A 12,332-nucleotide genomic window follows, 5' to 3' on the forward strand; every position below is an offset into this window, starting at 1 on the left:
CACCTGCGCTGCGCCCGCCCTCGGTGGTAGCGCCCCGGCTCGCCGGCTTAGCACCTTATGATAGTCGTGCATTGCCTGCTTTAGCACAGCAGCAACCTCTTGGGGCGATGCAACTGCATATCGGCGAAGGTGGGCGCTAAATTTAGCGAACGCCCGGCTGTAGCGTCCCAAACATGGCTATACTGAATTTCTAGGCCCAAGTATTCTGCAGCGAGTGTCTCACCTCCTGACTCCCCAAAGCCTTTTCACCATCTACAAGGCCAAAGTAAGGAGTGTGATGGAATATTCTCCACTTGCCTGGACGAGTGCAGCTCCAACAACACTCAAGAAGCTCAACACTATCCAGGACAAAGTAGCCAACTTGATTGGCACTCCATCCACCTCCTTAAACATTCACTCCCTCTACCACCGGCGTACCATGGCTGCAGTGTGCACCATCTACAGGATGCATTGCAGCAACTCGCCAAGTCTTTTTCGGCAGCACCTCCCAAACCCGTAACCTCTTCCACCTAGAAGGACAAGGGCAGCAGGCACATGGGAACAGTGCCACCTCCAAGTTCCCCTCCAAGTCACACACCATCCTGACTTGGAAGTTTATCGCCGTTCCTTCATCGTCGTTGGGTCAAAATCCTGGAAATCCCTCCCTAACAGCACTGTGGGAGTACCTTCACCACACGGACTGCAGCAGTTCAAGGAGGCGGCTCACCACCACCACCACCTTCTCAACGGCAACGGCAACTAGGGATGGGCAATAAATGCTGGCCTTGCCAGCGATGCCCAGATCCCATGAACGAATTTAAAAAAAAATTATGTTTTATTTTGTTCCACTTCTTCTCATTGGCAAGATTTCAGAGAAAAGGGAAATGTAAAATGATTAGATGGTGCTTTTCTTTATTCATTTCCCTTACGCCTTGTCAGAAGTGTGGTCACTTCGTCACGTTCTGATGATTTCCCATCAATATTATAGCTCATGTTTTTGTACAGTTTCACATTCTGATGGATTCCCATCAATATTATAGCTCATGGACTCAACTATGTCTCTCTGAAGTGCTGAAGGTCAGTTCTAAGAGAAATTCACCAGTGAGTCACTAAAGTCAGGGTCAGAGAGAGAAATATGGGCCTCAATATTAACACCCCCCATCACCCCCCCACCCCGCCACGATGAGCAGGAGAGGATTCTGACATTGCAATTGGGATCCTGATTTCAAATTCAGTGCTGCCGCTTGTGTTTCCCAGGGGACGGGAAACCCAGCAGTGAAAGGGAGGTGGGAGCTGCTGGCTCCACAAGGCAAGTGCCTTTTCCAGCACACCTTGCGGGCCAGGATGAGCAGGAGTGCTCCCACCGGCCCCATAAGGGAGCCTTCGGCCTCCCCTCTGTCGATTGCGTCCTCTCTCTGCTCTCTCCCAAGCATCCCCCCCACCCCGCTCCAGCACTGATGTCCGATCATCCCCCCCGCTCCCAATATCCGATCAATCTCCCCGCGATGTCCAATCTTCCCCCACGATGTCCGATCATCCCCCCGCGATGTCTGATCTTTGTCTCGCAATGTCCGATCTTCCCCCTCGATGACCGATCTTCACCTCACAATGTCCGATCTTCCCCCTCGATGTCCGATCTCCCCTCGCGATGACCGATCTTCCCCCGCGATGTCCAATCTCCCCTCGCAATGTCCGATCTTCCCCTTGTGATGTTTGATCGTCCCATGCGATGTCTGACCTTCTCCCTGCGATGTCTGATCTTACCCCGCAATGTCCGATCTTCTCCCCGCGATGTCCGATCTTCCACTCGCGATGTCCGATCTTCCCCCCACGATGCCGATCTTCCCCCGCAATGTCCGATCTTCCCCCCGTGATGTCCAATCTTCCCCTGAAATGTATGATCTTCCCACGCAATGTCCGATCTTCCCCTCGCGATGTCTGATCTTCCTCCCGTGATGTCCCATCTTCCCCCGTGATGTTTGGCTTTCCCCAGCGATGTCCGATCTCCCCTCGCGAAGTCCGATCTTCCCCCCATGATGGCCGATCTTCAGCCACAATGTCGGATCTTCCTCCCGCGATGTATAATCTTTACCCGCGATGTACGAACTTCCCTCCGCGATGTCCCATCTTCCCCCGCAATGTCCGAACTTCCCCTCACGGTGTCCGAACTTCCCCTCGCGGTGTCCAATCTTTCCCCCGCGATATCCAATCTTCCCCCCGTGATGTCCGATCTTCCCCCGCAATGTATGATCTTCTCCCGCAATGTATGATCTTCCCCTCACGATGTCTGATCTTCCTCCCGCGATGTCCCATCTTCCCCCGTGATGTTTGTCTTTCCCCAGCGATGTCCGATCTCCCCTCGCGAAGTCCGATCTTCCCCCCATGATAGCCGATCTTCAGCCACAATGTCGGATCTTCCTCCCACGATGTATAATCTTTACCCGCGATGTACGACCTTCCCTCCGCGATGTCCGATCTTCCCCCGCAATGTCCGAACTTCCCCTCACGGTGTCCGAACTTCCCCTCGCAGTGTCCAATCTTTCCCCCGCGATATCCAATCATCCCCCCGTGATGTCCGATCTTCCCCTGAAATGTATGATCTTCCCCCGCAATGTATGATCTTCCCCTCACGATGTCTGATCTTCCTCCCGCGATGTCCCATCTTCCCCCGTGATGTTTGTCTTTCCCCAGCGATGTCCGATCTCCCCTCGCAAAGTCCGATCGTCCCCCCATGATAGCCGATCTTCCCCCACGATGTCGGATCTTCCCCTCGTGATGTCCGATCTTCCCCCGCGATATCCGATCTTCCCCCGCGATGTCCAATCTTCGCCCCGCGATGTACAATCTTTCCCCGCGATGTCCGAACTTTCCCCCGCGATGTCCGATCTTCCCCCGCGATGTCCAATCGTTCCCTCGAGATGTCCAATCTTCTCCCGCAATGTCTGATCTTCACCCGCAATGTCCGACCTTACCCTCGCGTGGTCCGATCTTGCCCCGCAATGTCCAATCTTACCACCGCGATGTCTGATCATCCCCTGTGATGTCTGATCGTCCCCCATGATGTCCGATCTTCCCCATGCGGTGTCCGACCTTCCCTCATGCTGTTCGATCTTCCCCCGCGATGTCTTATCTTCCCTCGCGAAATCCAATCTTACCCCGGTGATGTCCGATCTTACCCCCGCGATGTCCGATCTTGCCCCGCGATGTCCAATCTTACTCCCGCGAGGTCTGATCTTCCCCTGTGATGTCCGATCTTCCCCCCGCGATGTCCGATCTTACCCCCGCGATGTCCGATCTTCCCTCGTGATGTCCAAATTACCCCCGCGATGTCCGAACTTCCCCAGGCGATGTCCGATCTTCCCCCGCGATATCCGATCCTACCCCACGATGTCCGATCTTCCCTCGTGATGTCTGGCCTTCCCCCGTGAGGTCCGATCTTCCCTTGCGATGTCCGATCTTCACCCCGCGATGTCCAATCATGCCCTGCGATGTGCGATCTTCCCCCGCGAACTCCGATCTTCCCCCCATGATGTCCGATCTTCCCTCCGCGATGTCCAATCTTCGCTCGCGATGTCCAATGTTCGCCCACGATGTCTGATCGCCCCCCGCAATGTCCGACCTTCCCCCGCGATGTCAGGTCTTGCCACGCAATGCTCAATCTTACCCCTGAAATGTCTGATCTTCCCCTGTGATGTCCAATCTTCCCCCACAATGTCCGATCTTCACCCGTGATGTCAGGTCTTACCCCGCAATGCCCAATCTTACCCCCGCAATGTCTGATCTTCCCCTGTGATGTCCGATCTTCCCCACGCGATGTCCAATCTTCTCCCAAAATGTCCGAGCTACCCCCCGCAATATTCAATCTTACCCCCGCAATGTCTAATCTTCCCCTGTGATGTCCGGTCTTCCCCCGCAATGTCCGATCTCCCCTCACGATATCCAATCTTCGCCCGCGATGTGCGATCTTCCCCTCGCGATGTCTGATCTTCCCCTCATGATATCCAATCTTCCACCCCAATGTCGGATCTTCCCCTCACAATGTCCGATCTTCCTTCGCGATGTCTGATCTTCCCTCCGCAATGTCCAATCTTCCCCTCACGATGTCTGATCTTCCCCCACGATGTCCGATCTTTGCCTCGTGATGACCAATCTTTTATCCGCGATGACCGATCTTCTGCCCACGATGTCCAATCTTCTCTCCGTGATGTCTGATCTTCCCCCCGCGATGTCCGATCTTCCTTCAGGATGTCCAATCTTCCCCTGCAATGTCCGATCTTACCCCTGCGATGTCCGATCTTGCCCCGCGATGTCCTATCTTACCACCGCGAGGTCTGATCTTCCCCTGTGATGTCCGATCTTTCCCCTGCGATGTCCGATCTTAACCCCGCGATGTCCGATCTTCCCTCGCGATGTCCGATCTTACCCCCGTGACGTCCGATCTTCCCCAGGCGATGTCTGATCTTCCCCCGCGATATCCGATCCTACCCCACGATGTCCGATCTTCTCTCATGGTGTCTGGCCTTCCTCATGAGGCCCAATCTTCCCCCGCGATGTCCGATCTTCCCTCGTGAGGTCCGATCTTCCCTTGCGATGTCCGATCTTCACCCCGCGATGTCCAATCAAGCCCTGCGATGTGCGATCTTCTCCCGTGAACTCCGATCTTCCCCCCATGATGTCAGATCTTCCCTCCGCGATGTCCAATCTTCCCTCGTGATGTCCAATCTTTGCCTGTGATGTCTGATCTTCCCCCACAATGTCCGATTTTCCCACCGCGATGTCCAATCTTCCCCCGCGATGTCAGGTCTTGCCCTGCAATGCCCAATCTTACCCCCGAAATGTCTAATCTTCCCCTGTGATGTCCGATCTTCCCCCACAATGTCCGATCTTCCCCCACGATGTCAGGTCTTGCCCCGCAATGCACAATCTTACCCCCCCAATGTCTGATCTTCCCCTGTGATGTCCGATCTTCCCCCGCGATGTCCGATCTTCTCCCAAAGTGTCTGATCTACCCCCGCAATATTCAATCTTACCCCCGCAATGTCTAATCTTTCCCTGTGATGTCCGACCTTCCCCCGCAATGTCCGATCTCCCCTCACTATATCCAATCTTCCCCCGCCATGTGCGATCTTCCCCTCGCGATGTCCGATCTTCCCCTCACGATATCCAATCTTGCACCCCAATGTCGGATCTTCCCCTCACGATGTCCGATCTTCCTTCGCGATGTCTGATCTTCCCCCCGCGATGTCCAATCTCTCCCTCACGATGTCCAATCTTCCCCCACGATGTCTGATCTTTGCCTCGTGATGACCAATCTTTTATCCGCGATGACCGATCTTCTGCCCACGATGTCCAATCTTCTCTCTGTGATATCCGATCTTCCACCCGCGATGTCCGATCTTCCCTCAGGATGTCCAATCTTCCCCCGCAATGTCCGATCTTCCCCCCGCGATGTCCGATTTTATCCGCGCGATGACTGATTCTCCCCCTGCGATGTCCGATCATCCCCCGCGATGTCTGATCTTCCCCTGTGATGTTTGATCTTCCCCCCGCGATGTCTGATCTTCTCCCCACGATGTCTGATATTCCCCCCGCGATGTCTGATCTTCACCCGCCATGTCTGATCTTCCCCCGCGAGGTCCGATCTTCCCTTGCGATGTCCGATCTTCCCCCGCGAGCTCCGATCTTCCCCCCGTGATGTCCAATCTTCCCTCCGCGATGTCCGATCTTCTCTCGTGATGTCCAGTCTTCGGCCGCGATGTCTGGTCTTCCCCCGCAATGTCCGATCTTCCCTCGCGATGTTCGATCTTACCCCGGCGATGTCCAATCTTCCCCCGTGATGTCTGATCTTCCACCGAGATGTCCGATCTCCCCTCACGATGTCCGATCTTCTCTCCACAATGTCCAATCTTGCCCTCGCGATGTCCAAACTTGCCCCCGCGATATCCGATCTTGTCCCGCAATGTCGGATTTTCCCCCCGCGATGTACGATCTTCCCCCGTGATGTCCAATCTTCCCCCACGATGTCCGATTGTCCCCCGCCATGTCCGAAATTCCCGGCGCGTTGTCGATCTTTCCCCGCCATGTCCGATCTTCCCCCGCGATGTCCGATCATCCCCTTGAGAAGTCCGATCTTCGCCCCACGGTGTCCGATCTTCCCCGCGCGATGGCAAATCTTCCCCCGCGATGTCCGTTCTTCCCCCGCGATGTCCAATCTTCATCCCGCGATGTCCAATCATGCCCAGCGATGCGCGATCTTCCCCCGCGTACTCCGATCTTCCCCCCATGATGTCCGATCTTCCCTCCGCGATGTCCAATCTTCCCTCACGATGTCCAATCTTCACCCGCGATGTCTGATCTTCCCCCGCAAGGTCCGATCTTCCCTTGTGATGACCGATCTTCAACCTGCGATATCCAATCATGCCCTGCGATGTGCGATCTTTCCCCACGAGCTCTGATCTTCGCCCCGTGATGTCCGATCTTCCCTTTGCGATGTCCGATCTTCTGTCGCGATGTCCAATCTTCGCCCGCGATGTCTGATCTTCCCCTGCAATGTCCGATCTTCCCCCCCACAATGTCCGATCTTCCCTCGTGATGTCTGACCTTCCTCGCAATGCCCAATCTTCCCCCGCGATATCCGATCTTCCCCCGTGAGGTCCGATCTTCCCTTGCGATGTCCGATCTCCACCCCGTCATGTCCAATCATGCCCTGCGATGTGCGATCTTCCCCCGCGAGCTCCGATCTTCCGCCCATGATGTCCGATCTTCCCTCCGCGATGTTCGATCTTACCCCGGCGATGTCCAATCTTCCCCCATGATGTCTGATCTTCCCCCGAGATGTCTGATCTCCCATCGTGATGTAATATCTTCTCTCCACAATGTCCAATCCTGCCCTCGCAATGTACAATCTTGCCCCCGCGATATCTGATCTTACCCCGCAATGTCGGATCTTCCTCCCGCGATGTACGATCTTCCCCCATGATGTCCGATCTTCCCTCACGATGTCCGATTGTCCCCCGCCATGTCCAAACTTCCCGGCGCTTTGTCGGTCTTCCCCCGCGATATCCGATCTTCCCCCGCGATGTCCGATCTTCCCCTCGAGAAGTCCGATCTTCCCCCCACTGTGTCCGAGCTTCCCCGCGCGATGTCCAATCTTCCCCCGCGATGTCCGATCTTCCCCCGCGATGTCCGATCTATCCTTTGAGAAGTCCGATCTACTCCCCACGGTGTCTGATCTTCCCCTCATGATGTACGACCTTCCCCCGCGATGTCTGAACTTCCCCCGCGATGTCTGAACTTCACCCTGCAATGCCCGATCTTCCCCTCGCGATGTCCGATCTTCCTCCGCAATGTCCGATCTTATCCCCGCAATGTCCGATCTTATCCCCGCGATGTCCGATTTTCCCCCGCAATGTCAGATCTTTCCCTCGAGATGTCCGATCTTCCCCCACAATGTCCGATCTTCCCCCGTGATGTCAGGTCTTGCCCCACAATACCCAATCTTACCCCCGCAATGTCTGATCTTCCCCTGTGATGTCCGATCTTCCCCACGCGATGTCCGATCTTCTCCCAAAATGTCCGATCTACCCCCCGCAATATTCAATCTTACCCCCACAATGTCTAATCTTCCCCTGTGATGTCCGATCTTCCCCCGCAATGTCCGATCTCCCCCTCACGATATCCAATCTTCCACCCCAATGTCGGTACTTCCCATCACGATGTCCGATCTTCCTTCGCGATGTCTGATCTTCCCCCCGCGATGTCCAATCTTCCCCTCACGATGTCCGATCTTCCCCCACGATGTCCGATCTTTGCCTCGTGATGACCAATCTTTTATCCGCGATGACCGATCTTCTGCCCACGATGCCCAATCTTCTCTCTGTGATATCAGATCTTCCCCCCGCGATGTCCGATCTTCCCTCAGTATGTCCAATCTTCCCCCGCAATGTCCGATCTTCCCCCCGCGATGTCGAATTTTATCCGCGCGATGACCGATTCTCCCCCTGCAATTTCCGATCCTCCCTTCGCGATGTCCGATCTTCTCCCCGTGATGTCCGACCATCCCCCCGTGATGTCAAATCTTCCCCCGCGATGTCTGATCTTCCCCCGTGATGTTTGATCTTCCACCCGCGATGTCCGATCTTCTCCCCACGATGTCTGATATTCCCCCCGCGATGTTTGATCTTCACCCGCCATGTCTGATCTTCCACCGCGAGGTCCGATCTTCCCTTGCGATGTCCGATCATCCCCTCCAGAAGTCCGATCTTCGCCCCACGGTGCCGATCTTCCCCGCGCGATTGCGAATCTTCCCCCGCGATCTCCGTTCTTCCCCCACGATGTCCGATCTTCATCCCGCGATGTCCAATCATGCCCAGCGATGTGCGATCTTCCCCCGTGAACTCTGATCTTGCCCCCATGATGTCCGATCTTCCCTCCACGATGTCCAATCTTCCCTCGCGATGTCCAATCTTCGCCCGCGATGTCTGATCTTCACCCGCAAGGTCCGACCTTCCCTTGCGATGTCCGATCTTCAACCTGCGATATCCAATCATGCCCTGTGATGTGCGATCTTTCCCCAAGAGCTCCGATCTTCGCCCCGTGATGTCCGATCTTCCCTTTGCGATGTCCGGTCTTCCGTCGCGATGTCCAATCTTCGCCTGCGATGTCTGATCTTCCCCTGCAATATCCGATCTTCCCCCCCACAATGTCCGATCTTCCCTCGTGATGTCTGACCTTCCTCGCGATGCCCAATCTTCCCCCGCGATGTCCGATCTTCCCCCGCGATGTCCGATCTTCCATTGCGATGTCCGATCTTCACCCCGTGATGTCCAATCATGCCTTACGATGTGCGATCTTCCCCCGTGAGCTCCGATCTTCCCCCTGTGACGTCCGATCTTCCCTCCGTGATGTCCAATCTTCCCTCGTGATGTCCAGTCTTCAGCCGCGATGTCTGATCTTCCCCCGCAATGTCTGATCTTCCCTCGCGATGTTCAATCTTACCTCGGCGATGTCCAGTCTTCCCCCGTGATGTCTGATCTTCCCCCGAGATGTCTGATCTCCCCTCGCGATGTCTGATCTTCTCTCCACAATGTCCAATCCTGCCCTCGCGATGTACAATCTTGCCCCCGCGATATCCGATCTTGCCCCGCAATGTCGGATCTTCCCCCCGCGATGTACGATCTTCCCCCGCAATGTCCGATCTTCCCCCGCGATGTCCGATCTTCCCCTCGAGAAGTCCGATCTTCCCCCCACTGTGTCCGATCTTCCCCGCGCGATGTCCAATCTTCCCCCGCGATGTCCGATCTTCCCCCGTGATGTCCGACCTTTCCTTTGAGATGTCCGATCTACTCCCCACTATGTCCGATCTTCCCCGCGCGATGTCCAATCTTCCCCCGCGATGTCCGATCTTCCCCCGCGATGTCCGATCTTCCCCTCGAGAAGTCCGATCTTCCCCCCACTGTGTCCGATCTTCCCCGCGCGATGTCCAATCTTCCCCCGCGATGTCTCAACTTCCCCCGCGATGTCCGAACTTCACCCTGCAATGCCCGATCTTCCCCTCACGATGTCCGATCTTCCTCCGCAATGTCCGATCTTATCCCCGCAATGTCCGATTTTCCCCCGCAATGTCAGATCTTACCCTCGAGATGTCCGATCTTCCCCCACAATGTCCGATCTTCCCCCGTGATGTCAGGTCTTGCCCCGCAATACCCAATCTTACCCCCGCAATATCTGATCTTCCCCTGTGATGTCCAATCTTCCCCACGCGATGTCCGATCTTCTCCCAAAATGTCCGATCTACCCCCCGCAATATTCAACCTTACCCCCGCAATGTCTAATCTTCCCCTGTGATGTCCGATCTTCCCCCGCAATGTCCGATCTCCCCTCATGATATCCAATCTTCCCCCGCGATGTGCGATCTTCCCTTCGCGATGTCCGATCTTCCCTTCATGGTGTCCAATCTTCCACCCCAATGTCGGATCTTCCCCTCACGATGTCTGATCTTCCTTCGCGATGTCTGATCTTCCCCCCGCGATGTCCGATCTTTGCCTCGTGATGACCAATCTTTTATCCGCGATGACCGATCTTCTGCCCGCGATGTCCGATCTTCTCCCCAAGATGTCTGATATTCCCCCCGCGATGTCTGATCTTCACCCGCCATGTCTGATCTTCCCCCGCGAGGTCCGATCTTCCCTTGCGATGTCCGATCTTCCCCCGCGAGCTCCGATCTTCCCCCCGTGATGTCCGATCTTCCTTCCGCGATGTCCGATCTTCCCTCGTGATGTCCAGTCTTCGGCCGCGATGTCTAGTCTTCGGCCGCAATGTCCGATCTTCCCTCGCGATGTTCGATCTTACCCCGGCGATATCCAATCTTCCCCCGTGATGTCTGATCTTCCCCCGAGATGTCCGATCTCCCCTCACGGTGTCCAACCTTCTCTCCACAATGTCCAATCTTGCCCTCGCGATGTCCAAACTTGCCCCCGCGATATCCGATCTTGTCCCTCAATGTCGGATCTTCCCCCCGCGATGTACGATCTTCCCCGTGATGTCCAATCTTCCCCCACGATGTCCGATTGTCCCCCGCCATGTCCGAACTTCCCGGCGCGTTGTCGATCTTTCCCCGCGATGTCCGATCTTCCCCCGCGATGTCCGATCATCCCCTCGAGAAGTCCGATCTTCGCCCCACGGTGTCCGATCTTCCCCGCGCGATGGCGAATCTTCCCCCGCGATGTCCATTCTTCCCCCGCGATGTCCAATCTTCATCCCGTGATGTCCAATCATGCCCAGCAATGTGCGATCTTCCCCCGTGAACTCCGATCTTCCCCCCATGATGTCCGAACTTCCCTCCACGATGTCCAATCTCCCCTCGCGATGTCCAATCTTCGCCCGCGATGTCTGATCTTCCCCCGCAAGGTCCGATCTTCCCTTGCGATGTCTGATCTTCAACCTGCGATATCCAATCATGCCCTGCGATGTGCGATCTTTCCCCACGAGCTCTGATCTTCGCCCCGTGATGTCCGATCTTCCCTTTGTGACATCCGATCTTCCGTCGCGATGTCCAATCTTCGCCCGCGATGTCTGATCTTCCCCTGCAATGTCCGATCTTCCCCCCCACAATGTCCGATTTTCCCTCGTGATGTCTGACCTTCCTCGCGATGCCCAATCTTCCCCCACAATATCCGATCTTCCCACGTGAGGTCCGATCTTCCCTTACGATGTCCGATCTTCACCCCGTGATGTCCAACCATGCCCTGCGATGTGCGATCTTCCCACGCGAGCTCCGATCTTCCCCCCATGCTGTCCGATCTTCCCTCCGCGATGTCTGATCTGCCCTCGTGATGTCCAGTCTTCGGCCGCAATGTCTGATCTTCCCCCGCAATGTCCGATCTTCCCTCGCGATATTCGATCTTACCCCGGCGATGTCCAAACTTCCCCCATGATGTCTGATCTTCCCCCGAGACGTCCGATCTCCCCTCGCGATGTAATATCTTCTCTCCACAATGCCCAATCCTGCCCTCGCAATGTACAATCTTGCCCCCGCGATATCTGATCTTGCCCCGCAATGTTGGATCTTCCCCCTGCGATGTACGATCTTCCCCCATGATGTCCGATCTTCCCTCACGATGTCCGATTGTCCCCCGCCATGTCCGAACTTCCCGGCGCGTTGTCGATCTTCCCCCGGGATGTCCGATCTTCCCCTGCGATGTCTGATCTTCCCCTCGAGAAGTCCGATCTTCCCCCCACTGTGTCCGATCTTCCCCGCGCGATGTCTGATCTTCCCCCGCGATGTCCGGTCTTCCCCCACGATGTCCGATCTTTCCTTTGAGAAGTCCGATCTACTCCCCACGGTGTTCGATCTCCCCTCACGATGTACGATCTTCCCCCGCAATGTCTGAACTTCCCCCGCGGTGTCCAAACTTCACCCTGCAATGCCCGATCTTCCCCTCACGATGTCCGATCTTCCTCCGCAATGTCCGATCTTATCCCCGCGATGTCCGATTTTCCCCCGCAATGTCAGATCTTTTACTCGAGATGTCCGATCTTCCCCCACAATGTCCGATCTTCCCCCATGATGTCAGGTCTTGCCCCGCAATACCCAATCATACCCCCGCAATGTCTGATCTTCCCCTGTGATGTCTGATCTTCCCCACGCGATGTCCGATCTTCTCCCAAAATGTCCAATCTACCCCCCGCAATATTCAATCTTACCCCCACAATGTCTAATCTTCCCCTGTGATGTCCAATCTTCCCCCGCAATGTCCGATCTCCCCTCACGATATCCAATCTTCCCCCACGATGTGCGATCTTCCCCTCGCGATGTCCGATCTTCCCCTCACGATATCCAATCTTCCACCCCA

This window comes from Somniosus microcephalus, chromosome 1, assembly GCF_052327205.1.
Source record: "Somniosus microcephalus isolate GS21.2 chromosome 1, FLI_Smic_1.0, whole genome shotgun sequence".
NCBI lineage: Eukaryota > Metazoa > Chordata > Chondrichthyes > Squaliformes > Somniosidae > Somniosus > Somniosus microcephalus.